General features: G+C 50.0%; 1 long non-coding RNA gene across 1 annotated transcript; it reads left to right on the top strand.

Moving 5' to 3' along the window:
- Positions 1-7,454: 7,454 nt before the first annotated feature.
- Positions 7,455-13,192, top strand: LOC146019619 (uncharacterized). The gene is made up of 4 exons (XR_014450621.1): positions 7,455-7,896; positions 8,561-8,724; positions 12,036-12,098; positions 12,763-13,192. It is a non-coding gene; the product is annotated as an uncharacterized LOC146019619 (long non-coding RNA).
- Positions 13,193-13,331: the final 139 nt, after the last annotated feature.

Below are 13,331 nucleotides of genomic sequence, written 5' to 3'. Positions count from 1 at the left end.
TCTCTCTCACACGGTATACATTATCTCTTTATGTATATACAGTCTCTCTCTCACTGTATACAGTATTTCTCTCTCTCATTGTATACAATATCTCTCTCTCACGGTATACATTATCTCTCTCTGTGTATACAGTATCTCTCTCACTGTATACAATCTCTCTCCTACTGTATACAGTCTCTCTCTCACTCGCACAGTATACATTCTCTCTCTCTCACTGTATACAGTATATCTCTCACTGTATACAGTATCTCTCTCTCTTACTGTATACAGTATCTTTCTCTCTTACTGAATACAGTATCTCTCTCTCACACTGTATACAGTCTCTCTCTCACTCTCTCTCTCTTACTGTATACAGTATCTCTCTCTCCCTGTATACAGTCTCTCTCACTGTATACAGTATCTCTCTCTAACTGTATACAGTCTCTCTCTCTCTCACTGTATACAGCATCTCTCTCACTGTATACAGTCTCTCTCGCACTCTCTCTCTCTGTATGCAGTCTCTCTCGCACTCTCTCTCACTGTATACAGTCTCTCTCTCTCACTGTATACAGTCTCTCTCTCTCACTGTATACAGTATCTCTCTCTCACTGTATACAGTCTTACTCTCACTGTATACAGTATCTCTCTCGCTCTCTCTCTTACTGTATACAGTATATTTCTTTCTTACTGTATACAGTATCTCTCACTCACTGTATACAGTCTCTCTCTCTCTCTCTTACTGTATACAGTATCTCTCTCTCACTGTATGCAGTCTCTCTCTCTCTTACTGTATACAGTATCTCTCTCACACTGTATACAGTCACTCTCACTGTATACAGTATCTCTCACTCTCTCTCTCACTGTATACAGTCTCTCTCACTGTATACAGTATCTCTCACTGTATACAGTATCTCTCTCTCACTGTATACAGTCTCTCTCTCTCACTGTATACAGTATCTCTCACTGTATACAGTATCGTTCTCTCTCACTGTATTCAGTCTCTCTCTCACTGTATACAGTATCTCGCTCTCACTGTATACATTATCTCTCTCTGTATATACAGTCTCTCTCTCACTGTATACAGTATTTTTCTCTCACACTGTATACAATATCTCTCTCTCACACGGTATACATTATCTCTCTCTGTATACAGTCTCTCTCCTACTGTATACAGTCTCTCTCTCTCACTCACACAGTATACATTCTCTCTCTCTATACAGTATCTCTCTCTCACTGTATACAGTCTCTCTCTCTCACTGTATACAGTCTCTCTCTTACTGTATACAGTATCTTTCTCTCTCTCTCACACTGTATACGGTATCTCTCTTACTGTATACAGTATCTCTCTCTCACTGTATACAGTCTCTCTCGCACTCTCTCTCTCTGTATGCAGTCTCTCTCGCACTCTCTCTCACTGTATACAGTCTCTCTCTCTCACTGTATACAGTCTCTCTCTCTCACTGTATACAGTATCTCTCTCTCACTGTATACAGTCTTACTCTCACTGTATACAGTATCTCTCTCGCTCTCTCTCTTACTGTATACAGTATATTTCTTTCTTACTGTATACAGTATCTCTCACTCACTGTATACAGTCTCTCTCTCTCTCTCTTACTGTATACAGTATCTCTCTCTCACTGTATGCAGTCTCTCTCTCTCTCTTACTGTATACAGTATCTCTCTCACACTGTATACAGTCACTCTCACTGTATACAGTATCTCTCACTCTCTCTCTCATTGTATACAGTCTCTCTCACTGTATACAGTATCTCTCACTGTATACAGTATCTCTCTCTCACTGTATACAGTCTCTCTCTCTCACTGTATACAGTATCTCTCACTGTATACAGTATCGTTCTCTCTCACTGTATTCAGTCTCTCTCTCACTGTATACAGTATCTCGCTCTCACTGTATACATTATCTCTCTCTGTATATACAGTCTCTCTCTCACTGTATACATTATTTTTCTCTCACACTGTATACAATATCTCTCTCTCACACGGTATACATTATCTCTCTCTGTATACAGTCTCTCTCCTACTGTATACAGTCTCTCTCTCTCACTCACACAGTATACATTCTCTCTCTCTATACAGTATCTCTCTCTCACTGTATACAGTCTCTCTCTCTCACTGTATACAGTCTCTCTCTTACTGTATACAGTATCTTTCTCTCTCTCTCACACTGTATACGGTATCTCTCTTACTGTATACAGTATCTCTCTCTCACTGTATACAGTCTCTCTCTCACTCTCTCTCTCTTACTGTATACAGTATATCTCTCACTGTATACAGTCTCTCTCTCACTGTATACAGTATCTCTCTCTCACTGTATACAGTCTCTCTCTCTTACTGTATACAGTATCTGTCTCTCTTACTGAATACAGTATCTCTCTCTCACACTATACAGTCTCTCTCTCACTCTCTCTCTTTTACTGTATACAGTATCTCTCTCTCTCACTGTATACAGTCTCTCTCTCACTGTATACAGTCTCTCTCGCTCTCTCTCTCACTGTATACAGTCTCTCTCTCTCGCTTTCTCTCTCTCTTACTGTATACAGTATCTTTCTTGCTCTCTCTCTCTCACTGTATACAGTATCTCTCACTGTATACCGTATCTCTCTCTCACCACCAGTCTCCCTCTCCCTCTCCTTCTCTCTCTCTCCTGTATTGGGGGAGATACACTGCAGGGTTGGCGCCACCAGTCTCCCTCTCTCTCTCTCTCTCTCTCTCTCTCTCTCTCTCTCTCTCTCTCTCTCAGGGCACTGGAACTGTATTGGGGGAGATACACCGCAGGGTTGGCGCCACCAGTCTCTCTCTCCCTCTCTCTCTCTCTCCTGTATTGGGGGAGATACACCGCAGGGTTGGCACCACCAGTCTCCCTCTCCTTCTCTCTCTCTCCTGTATTGGGGGAGATACACCGCAGGGTTGGCACCACCAGTCTCTCTCTCCCTCTCTCTCTCTCTCCTGTATTGGGGGAGATACACCGCAGGGTTGGTGCCACCAGTCTCCCTCTCTCTCCCTCTCTCTCTCTCTCTCCCTCTCCTGTATTGGGGGAGATACACCGTAGGGTTGGCGCCACCAGTCTCTCTCTCCCTCTCTCTCTCTCTCCTGTATTGGGGGAGATACACCGCAGGGTTGGCACCACCAGTCTCTCTCTCCTTCTCTCTCTCTCCTGTATTGGGGGAGATACACCGCAGGTTTGGTGCCACCAGTCTCCCTCTCTCTCTCCTGTATTGGGGGAGATACACCGCAGGGTTGGCGCCACCAGTCTCCCTCTCTCTCTCTCTCTCTCTCTCTCTCTCTCCTGTATTGGGGGAGATACACCGCAGGGTTGGCGCCACCAGTCTCCCTCTCTCTCTCTCTCTCTCTCTCTCAGGGCACTGGAACTGTATTGGGGGAGATACACCGCAGGGTTGGCGCCACCAGTCTCTCTATCCCCCTCTCTCTCTCTCCTGTATTGGGGGAGATACACCGCAGGGTTGGCGCCACCAGTCTCCCTCTCTCTCTCCTGTATTGGGGGAGATACACCGCAGGGTTGGCGCCACCAGTCTCTCTATCCCTCTCTCTCTCTCTCCTGTATTTGGGGAGATACACCGCAGGGTTGGCGCCACCAGTCTCCCTCTCTCTCTCCTGTATTGGGGGAGATACACCGTAGGGTTGGCACCACCAGTCTCCCTCTCTCTCTCTCTCTCTCTCTCTCTCTCCTGTATTGGGGAGATACACCGCAGGGTTGGCGCCACCAGTCTCTCTCTCTCTCTCTCTTGTATTGGGGGAGATACACCGCAGGGTTGGTGCCACCAGTCTCTCTCTCTCTCTCTCCTGTATTGGGGGAGATACACCACAGGGTTGGCGCCACCAGTCTCCCTCTCTCTCTCTCTCTCTCTCTCTCCTGTATTGGGGGAGATACACCGCAGGGTTGGCGCCACCAGTCTCCCTCTCTCTCTCTCTCCTGTATTGGGGGAGATACACCGCAGGGTTGGCGCCACCAGTCTCTCTCTCCCTCTCTCTCTCTCTCCTGTATTGGGGGAGATACACCGCAGGGTTGGCGCCACCAGTCTCTCTCTCCCTCTCTCTCTCTCTCCTGTATTGGGGGAGATACACCGCAGGGTTGGCACCACCAGTCTCCCTCTCCTTCTCTCTCTCTCCTGTATTGGGGGAGATACACCGCAGGGTTGGCACCACCAGTCTCTCTCTCCCTCTCTCTCTCTCTCCTGTATTGGGGGAGATACACCGCAGGGTTGGTGCCACCAGTCTCCCTCTTTCTCCCTCTCTCTCTCTCTCTCCCTCTCCTGTATTGGGGGAGATACACCGTAGGGTTGGCGCCACCAGTCTCTCTCTCCCTCTCTCTCTCTCTCCTGTATTGGGGGAGATACACCGCAGGGTTGGCACCACCAGTCTCTCTCTCCTTCTCTCTCTCTCCTGTATTGGGGGAGATACACCGCAGGTTTGGTGCCACCAGTCTCCCTCTCTCTCTCTCTCTCTCCTGTATTGGGGGAGATACACCGCAGGGTTGGCGCCACCAGTCTCCCTCTCTCTCTCTCTCTCTCTCTCCTGTATTGGGGGAGATACACCGCAGGGTTGGCGCCACCAGTCTCCCTCTCTCTCTCTCTCTCTCTCTCTCAGGGCACTGGAACTGTATTGGGGGAGATACACCGCAGGGTTGGCGCCACCAGTCTCTCTATCCCCCTCTCTCTCTCTCCTGTATTGGGGGAGATACACCGCAGGGTTGGCGCCACCAGTCTCCCTCTCTCTCTCCTGTATTGGGGGAGATACACCGCAGGGTTGGCGCCACCAGTCTCTCTATCCCTCTCTCTCTCTCTCCTGTATTTGGGGAGATACACCGCAGGGTTGGCGCCACCAGTCTCCCTCTCTCTCTCCTGTATTGGGGGAGATACACCGTAGGGTTGGCACCACCAGTCTCCCTCTCTCTCTCTCTCTCTCTCTCTCCTGTATTGGGGAGATACACCGCAGGGTTGGCGCCACCAGTCTCTCTCTCTCTCTCTCTCTTGTATTGGGGGAGATACACCGCAGGGTTGGTGCCACCAGTCTCTCTCTCTCTCTCTCCTGTATTGGGGGAGATACACCACAGGGTTGGCGCCACCAGTCTCCCTCTCTCTCTCTCTCTCTCTCTCTCCTGTATTGGGGGAGATACACCGCAGGGTTGGCGCCACCAGTCTCCCTCTCTCTCTCTCTCCTGTATTGGGGAAGATACACCGCAGGGTTGGCGCCACCAGTCTCTCTATCCCTCTCTCTCTCCTGTATTGGGGGAGATACACCGTAGGGTTGATGCCACCAGTCTCTCTCTCTCTCTCTCCTGTATTGGGGGAGATACACCACAGGGTTGGCGCCACCAGTCTCCCTCTCTCTCTCTCTCTCTCTCTCTCCTGTATTGGGGGAGATACACCGCAGGGTTGGCGCCACCAGTCTCCCTCTCTCTCTCTCTCCTGTATTGGGGGAGATACACCGCAGGGTTGGCGCCACCAGTCTCCCTCTCTCTCTCTCTCTCTCTCTCAGGGCACTGGAACTGTATTGGGGGAGATACACCGCAGGGTTGGCGCCACCAGTCTCTCTCTCTCTCCTGTATTGGGGGAGATACACCGCAGGGTTGGCGCCACCAGTCTCCCTCTCTCTCTCTCTTGTATTGGGGGAGATACACCGCAGGGTTGGCACCACCAGTCTCCCACTCTCTCTCTCCTGTATTGGGGGAGATACACCGCAGGGTTGGCGCCACCAGTCTCTCTCTCTCTCTCTCTCTCTCTCTCTCTCTTGTATTGGGGGAGATACACCGCAGGGTTGGCGCCACCAGTCTCCCTCTCTCTCTCTCCTGTATTGGGGGAGATACACCGCAGGGTTGGCGCCACCAGTCTCCCTCTCTCTCTCTCTCTCTCCTGTATTGGGGGAGATACACCGCAGGGTTGGCACCACCAGTATCCCTCTCTCTCTCTCCTGTATTGGGGGAGATACACCGCAGGGTTGGCGCCACCAGTCTCTCTCTCTCTCTCTCTCCTGTATTGGGGGAGATACACCGCAGGGTTGGCACCACCAGTCTCCCTCTCTCTCTCTCCTGTATTGGGGGAGATACACCGCAGGGTTGGCGCCACCAGTCTCCCTCTCTCTCTCTCTCTCTCTCCTGTATTGGGGGAGATACACCGCAGGGTTGGCGCCACCAGTCTCCCTCTCTCTCTCTCCTGTATTGGGGGAGATACACCGCAGGGTTGGTGCCACCAGTCTCTCTCTCCCTCTCTCTCTCCTGTATTGGGGGAGATACACCGCAGGGTTGGCGCCACCAGTCTCCCTCTCTCTCTCTCCTGTATTGGGGGAGATACACCGCAGGGTTGGCGCCATCAGTCTCCCTCTCTCTCTCTCTCTCTCTCTCTCTCTCCTGTATTGGGGGAGATACACCGCAGGGTTGGCGCCACCAGTCTCCCTCTCTCTCTCTCTCCTGTATTGGGGGAGATACACCGCAGGGTTGGCGCCACCAGTCTCCCTCTCTCCTGTATTGGGGGAGATACACCGCAGGGTTGGCGCCACCAGTCTCCCTCTCTCTCCTGTATTGGGGGAGATACACCGCAGGGTTGGTGCCACCAGTCTCCCTCTCTCTCTCTCTCTCTCTCCTGTATTGGGGGAGATACACCGCAGGGTTGGCACCACCAGTCTCCCTCTCTCCTGTATTGGGGAAGATACACCGCAGGGTTGGTGCCACCAGTCTCCCTCTCTCTCTCTCTCTCTCCTGTATTGGGGAAGATACACCGCAGGGTTGGTTCCACCAGTCTCCCTCTCTCCTGTATTGGGGGAGATACACCGCAGGGTTGGCGCCACCAGTCTCTCTCTCTCTCCTGTATTGGGGGAGATACACCGCAGGGTTGGCGCCACCGGTCTCCTACAGTAACTGCGCTCCCTATATTTATACCGCTTGCAAAGCCTGCTCGGGCCCTTTCACACTAAGGGGGTCATTCTGGTTGGCTCGGTAAGCAGCAAAAATCACTGCTTACGAAGCGCTGAGACAACGCCTGCCCCCCCCTTGTTCGTAACACATCCCCTCGTATGGGGCCGCTGGCAGGAGAAGCCATGCGATGGTCGCCGACCATGGAATGATAATTTCTGCTTTCGGAAAGTCAGTACTGAAGACAGTACAGGCATTGTCCCACCATAAAACGCTGGGTGTTCCCATGGTCCAGCCCCATTTCCGCCCCCAGCCCTCCCTCCCCACAAAGCCGTTCGGTACCGGGGTTTGCGCATGCGCAGAAATGCTGGAGGCGAATTCGAATCGCTACCAGCAATCCTGAATGGGCCCCTAAGGGAGTTATTCAGTCCGGATCATTGAGGCGCAATTTAGCAGCTCCGTGCAATCTCCCATCGGGTAGCCACTCACCAGCCTGAATGAAATCCCCCACTGTACAAGTGTCACAATGTACTTTAATACACTAGGTGGCAATAGCTCCGTCGAACTCAGCGTGGTGGTTCTTCTTAATATAAGAGCGGTCAGACCAAATAGATATTTTAAAATTTATTAAACAGATTTACTGGATCACAGTTGATCCCAATTCATCAACCTGTGGCACGCAGGCCAACAATAAATTAATTCTTCAAACAAACACACTCAGGATTTTTATTATGCCGGAACGTGCGCTGCTCCCTCTCGCCACTTCTGTTCCTCTGCGGCCACAATAGCTCAACCTTACCTGAGTGTTTTCTTATTATAATTGACAATTGTATTTACGTCACTACCATAACATGCATAAATAAGTAACTTCCCCACCACAGTCTATGTAAACTTACTGTGCTATTATTGCGCAATAATGGGGTTAGGTGAATAACTAACTTTCCTGTTTTATCTTATTATTACTCTAGACGTTACATCAATGACAACTAAAACTATCTTCACTGAACACGGCAGCCATATTAGGCTAAAAGGTAACAATGACAATGGATACAAAATACCTTACTGTGTACACCTGTAGTTCTGACCCGGTTCCCTAAGGGTCACGACCCCTCCCTGAAATCCCCAACGTCCTATCTGTCCCGAAATAGTCTCTGAATCTCACGGGGTGTAGCAGTTCCTTAAGGGGAAATCTTTATGGTGTTACTCGTGGTTAAGGTGTTCTGGGATGGCACGGGGTTAAGGTTATACGGATATCAATGCCTGTAGTACGGTCCACACTGACTCGCCGGCTTGCTACTGATGAATAAGTAATCCTGGGCTTCCCCTGGTATGGTACCGGGTTTCACCCTTAATTAACTGGCTCACTAGGTTATGGTTATGCCTCCTACAAGCGCTGGTCTATTTCTGGCAGCTCTGGATATTTTACACTGCGCAATAGAGGGCGTCCCCTGATGCTTTTACCATCGGGTTTAGCCCTTGGCCTCCTTAGTTACTGTTGCTGCGTAGTTGCATCTATGTGTACCACGATACTGAGGTAATGCCTCCCCTAAGGCCTCCCCTGACCCGATTGGTCGGGTTTTGCCCTTCCCCTGCTGCAGTCACCTTGAGTGACAGGGATATGGGGAACTGATGCTGGCAAACCTAGTATGGGCGGGTACGTATGCAGACTCACCACTTCTATCTTCTCTCTCATAGGCAGTGACGCGGCGTAGATCCGGCCTCCTCGATGACGCAGCGGGGATCTCTCACTCGATACCCCGTCACCAAGGCTGGCTGGTCCTCCGCTGCACGGGGATCACCTCGCTGACCACCTTCGCTTATACTGGGAGCTGGACCCCCGGGATCACCACCGGCAATCGGTAAGTACCGTCACTATCTCTCGGGATACCCGCTCGGTCCTTCAGACGCAGCTCTGCTCACTTCTCTAACCTTCCCAACGACTGCCCTACAGCCGTTACTGCCAGTGCTTTTAACTCCTTGCTCCCGTGCGCAGCGGTCGTTTCTCCCTGACAGCACGCTCCAGGCAGCTTTATTAGTCCTGCACAGTAAATTACAACGTTCTCACGCGGTCTATCAGCATGATGCTGAGAGGCCTCTAACAGTGCCTCAGTCTCTGCACCCAGCACAGCAACTTTACTATACAGTTTTCTTTTAATAAAATTCCCTATCCACAACATAACAATACTAATATAACATCTATAGTGACTGGGGTAGGCTGTCACATTCTTCCCCTCTTAAGCGGAGCATGTCCTCATGCATTTTAAAGCCATCTTACTTTTATCAGTTATAAACATCAATAACTTAATACACTTAATATAGGTACTAACTCCCATGCTAAGAACTTGATGGTTCTTCACATCCGTTCTTATCTCACACACCCTAGTGTCTGTAGCCGGAAGATGTACAATCGCACCTGATTCCGATTCCCGGAAGGGAGCTAACTCGCTACTCCATTGACCATCCATCTTCCAAACTCGGTCTGATGCAACATTCGTAGTGTGACCATAACTTAGCCTTGATTGAGAGTGAACTGTCTCCGTCTCTTCTTTCACTACCTTCTCAGCCAGTTCAAGCCGATGCCCATGTTCGTTCACCCCATCAGGCTTTATAACTTCGGTTCCCTCGGGCATGGTGTTAAGTTCCTGTTTCGCGGCTCGGTTTCTTTTGCCAAAACGTCTTCGGTGGAGAAATGGCGGTGGACTTTCACATTGAACAGATCTCTGTGGAGGGAATGCTTCTTCCACTCTTTCCTCTTCTCTCGCTTGGTACATACTGATTCCTTCTACCCTAGCTTCTGCAGCGTACTCTACTTTTGGCGGGTAGGACCACCTGCGGAACCAGCGTCTGTTGGGAGCAAAACGGCTTCCTTTAACCGGTAGACCGCCAGGGCCAGTCACATTGGCTGCTTCAGTACCCTTCTCTCCTTCGACCACATCAAACTCCACCACCTCGCCGTCTCCGACACTGCGCAGCAACTTCCGGGGGTTGTTTCTTGTTATAGCCGTCTGATGCACGAAGACATCAACTTTAGTGTCATTCCGGTTGATGAAACCATACCTCTTACGGACGTTAAACCACGTAACAGTTCCTTGTACCTGAGTAGCCAGCACTCTCTTCCCTGCCGGGCTTCTCCGTCCATAAATAGAGTGCTGCATAATTTGGCTCAAAGTCTGAGGTTGGCTGTACGATTTTTGTGTCAGTATCGAGGTTAGCTCTGCAGGACAATTTCTTAGGACATTCATGCCCACGATGACGGCGGGCACCAGTGGATTATTGACCTTAGTAATTAAGCAACCCTGTTTGGGCATTTTTGCTTGTCCTACTTGCAGGTCCAACTCACAATAGCCCACACAGGTGATGTCTTGCCCGTTGCTGGCTAGCAATTTTAACCAGGCCGGAGGAGCCAAAAGGGGTCCTTTGGATATCCAGTAACGATCAAACAGTCCCTGTTGGATGGTGGTAACAGGCGACCCAGTGTCGAGTAAAGCAGGTACATCTTGTCCTTCAATCGTAATGGTTATAACGGGGCAGTTCCCAATATATTGTGGAGACCATTCTTCTGGCGCCGGACCTTGATCACCTAGTTCCCCCGAGGATCGGTCTCCGTCCTCGGGGGTCGTTGGTTTAACGCCGGCTCACTCCTGCAGAACCTCTCGACATGCCCACACTGCCCACATCTCCGGCAGATCGGACGTCCCTGTGGGTCGAATCGGTCCGTAGAGCGGCGTCCTCGTGCGGACGAACTATCCCGCCAGTCACTCCTTCCCTGACTATCATGCATCCTTCGCCCATTTCCCCCAGGGGGAGAAGAATTTCGTTGAGCCAGTCTCTGTAGATCTCTTTTAATTTGATTCACACTGACGGCCAGATCTTCCACTTGTCCTTTTAAAGTATAGTTGACCTCCGCAGCGGGTGTCTGTACCCCTTGGGCAATAGCTGGCCTTAATTGGATCTCTTCTCCTGGCAACATTCCCTCCAATTCGCTACTGTTTTCCTCAGCATAACCGCTACATTCTGCGAAGGTTACTTCCTTGGTTTTGACCTTGCCGAGAACTTTAATAGCTACTTCTTTAAACTCTTCGAAGGTTTTGGGACCGTTCTGCAGTCTTAGCATTTTTAACTGTATCTTGATACCTTCATGATAAGCTCCCTCCATAAATTGAGTAATTAAGGTGTCATCGTCTTCCACCCTTCCCTCAACGTAACTCTCTCCCTCAATGTCCCGTAAGGCTTCTTGTAAACCGAGTGCGAAATCCCGGAGCGTCTCTCCGGCCTTCTGTTTTCTACTATAGAATCTACTTTTTCGCTCCGGCAGGGTACTAGTGTCGAATATTCTAGCTAATTTTTGAAAAATTTGATCCGCCGTCTGCTTTTGTCTGGAAGGCCACGAGGCTACTTCTCTTGCAGCTGCCCCTTTTAATTGTCCCAACAATATTTCTATCTGTTGTTCACTTCCTGGTTTGTACAACTTGAACATGGATCGAATCCTCTTTCTGAATGCCTTAAACACACTTCCATCTCCATCTTTTTCTTCTCCGGAGTACATGGGAAGCCATGGTGCTCCAAAGTAATAGGGTAGCGTTAGCGGGTTCGTGCCCGTTTCCGTGGCCTCCGTCTGCACACTAGAGGACACTCCGCTCCCCGGGTTCTCCAGCACTTCGTCTTGTTCCTCTGAAGACATTGTTGACGTTTTGTCTTAATCCTGTTCGGATGACGCCAAATGTCACAATGTACTTTAATACACTAGGTGGCAATAGCTCCGTCGAACTCAGCGTGGTGGTTCTTCTTAATATAAGAGCGGTCAGACCAAATAGATATTTTAAAATTTATTAAACAGATTTACTGGATCACAGTTGATCCCAATTCATCAACCTGTGGCACGCAGGCCAACAATAAATTAATTCTTCAAACAAACACACTCAGGATTTTTATTATGCCGGAACGTGCGCTGCTCCCTCTCGCCACTTCTGTTCCTCTGCGGCCACAATAGCTCAACCTTACCTGAGTGTTTTCTTATTATAATTGACAATTGTATTTACGTCACTACCATAACATGCATAAATAAGTAACTTCCCCACCACAGTCTATGTAAACTTACTGTGCTATTATTGCGCAATAATGGGGTTAGGTGAATAACTAACTTTCCTGTTTTATCTTATTATTACTCTAGACGTTACATCAATGACAACTAAAACTATCTTCACTGAACACGGCAGCCATATTAGGCTAAAAGGTAACAATGACAATGGATACAAAATACCTTACTGTGTACACCTGTAGTTCTGACCCGGTTCCCTAAGGGTCACGACCCCTCCCTGAAATCCCCAACGTCCTATCTGTCCCGAAATAGTCTCTGAATCTCACGGGGTGTAGCAGTTCCTTAAGGGGAAATCTTTATGGTGTTACTCGTGGTTAAGGTGTTCTGGGATGGCACGGGGTTAAGGTTATACGGATATCAATGCCTGTAGTACGGTCCACACTGACTCGCCGGCTTGCTACTGATAAATAAGTAATCCTGGGCTTCCCCTGGTATGGTACCGGGTTTCACCCTTAATTAACTGGCTCACTAGGTTATGGTTATGCCTCCTACAAGCGCTGGTCTATTTCTGGCAGCTCTGGATATTTTACACTGCGCAATAGAGGGCGTCCCCTGATGCTTTTACCATCGGGTTTAGCCCTTGGCCTCCTTAGTTACTGTTGCTGCGTAGTTGCATCTATGTGTACCACGATACTGAGGTAATGCCTCCCCTAAGGCCTCCCCTGACCCGATTGGTCGGGTTTCGCCCTTCCCCTGCTGCAGTCACCTTGAGTGACAGGGATATGGGGAACTGATGCTGGCAAACCTAGTATGGGCGGGTACGTATGCAGACTCACCACTTCTATCTTCTCTCTCATAGGCAGTGACGCGGCGTAGATCCGGCCTCCTCGATGACGCAGCGGGGATCTCTCACTCGATACCCCGTCACCAAGGCTGGCTGGTCCTCCGCTGCACGGGGATCACCTCGCTGACCACCTTCGCTTATACTGGGAGCTGGACCCCCGGGATCACCACCGGCAATCGGTAAGTACCGTCACTATCTCTCGGGATACCCGCTCGGTCCTTCAGACGCAGCTCTGCTCACTTCTCTAACCTTCCCAACGACTGCCCTACAGCCGTTACTGCCAGTGCTTTTAACTCCTTGCTCCCGTGCGCAGCGGTCGTTTCTCCCTGACAGCACGCTCCAGGCAGCTTTATTAGTCCTGCACAGTAAATTACAACGTTCTCACGCGGTCTATCAGCATGATGCTGAGAGGCCTCTAACAGTGCCTCAGTCTCTGCACCCAGCACAGCAACTTTACTATACAGTTTTCTTTTAATAAAATTCCCTATCCACAACATAACAATACTAATATAACATCTATAGTGACTGGGGTAGGCTGTCACACAAGTCTGCAAAAACATCACAGTCCTCCGGTCAGCTGCAAA

The sequence above is a fragment of the Crinia signifera genome, chromosome 7, assembly GCF_055691185.1.
Source record: "Crinia signifera chromosome 7, ASM5569118v1, whole genome shotgun sequence".
In the NCBI taxonomy this organism is placed as follows: domain Eukaryota; kingdom Metazoa; phylum Chordata; class Amphibia; order Anura; family Myobatrachidae; genus Crinia; species Crinia signifera.
Note: the sequence above shows the minus strand (reverse complement) of the source record. Positions and strands in the feature narration are given on the sequence as shown.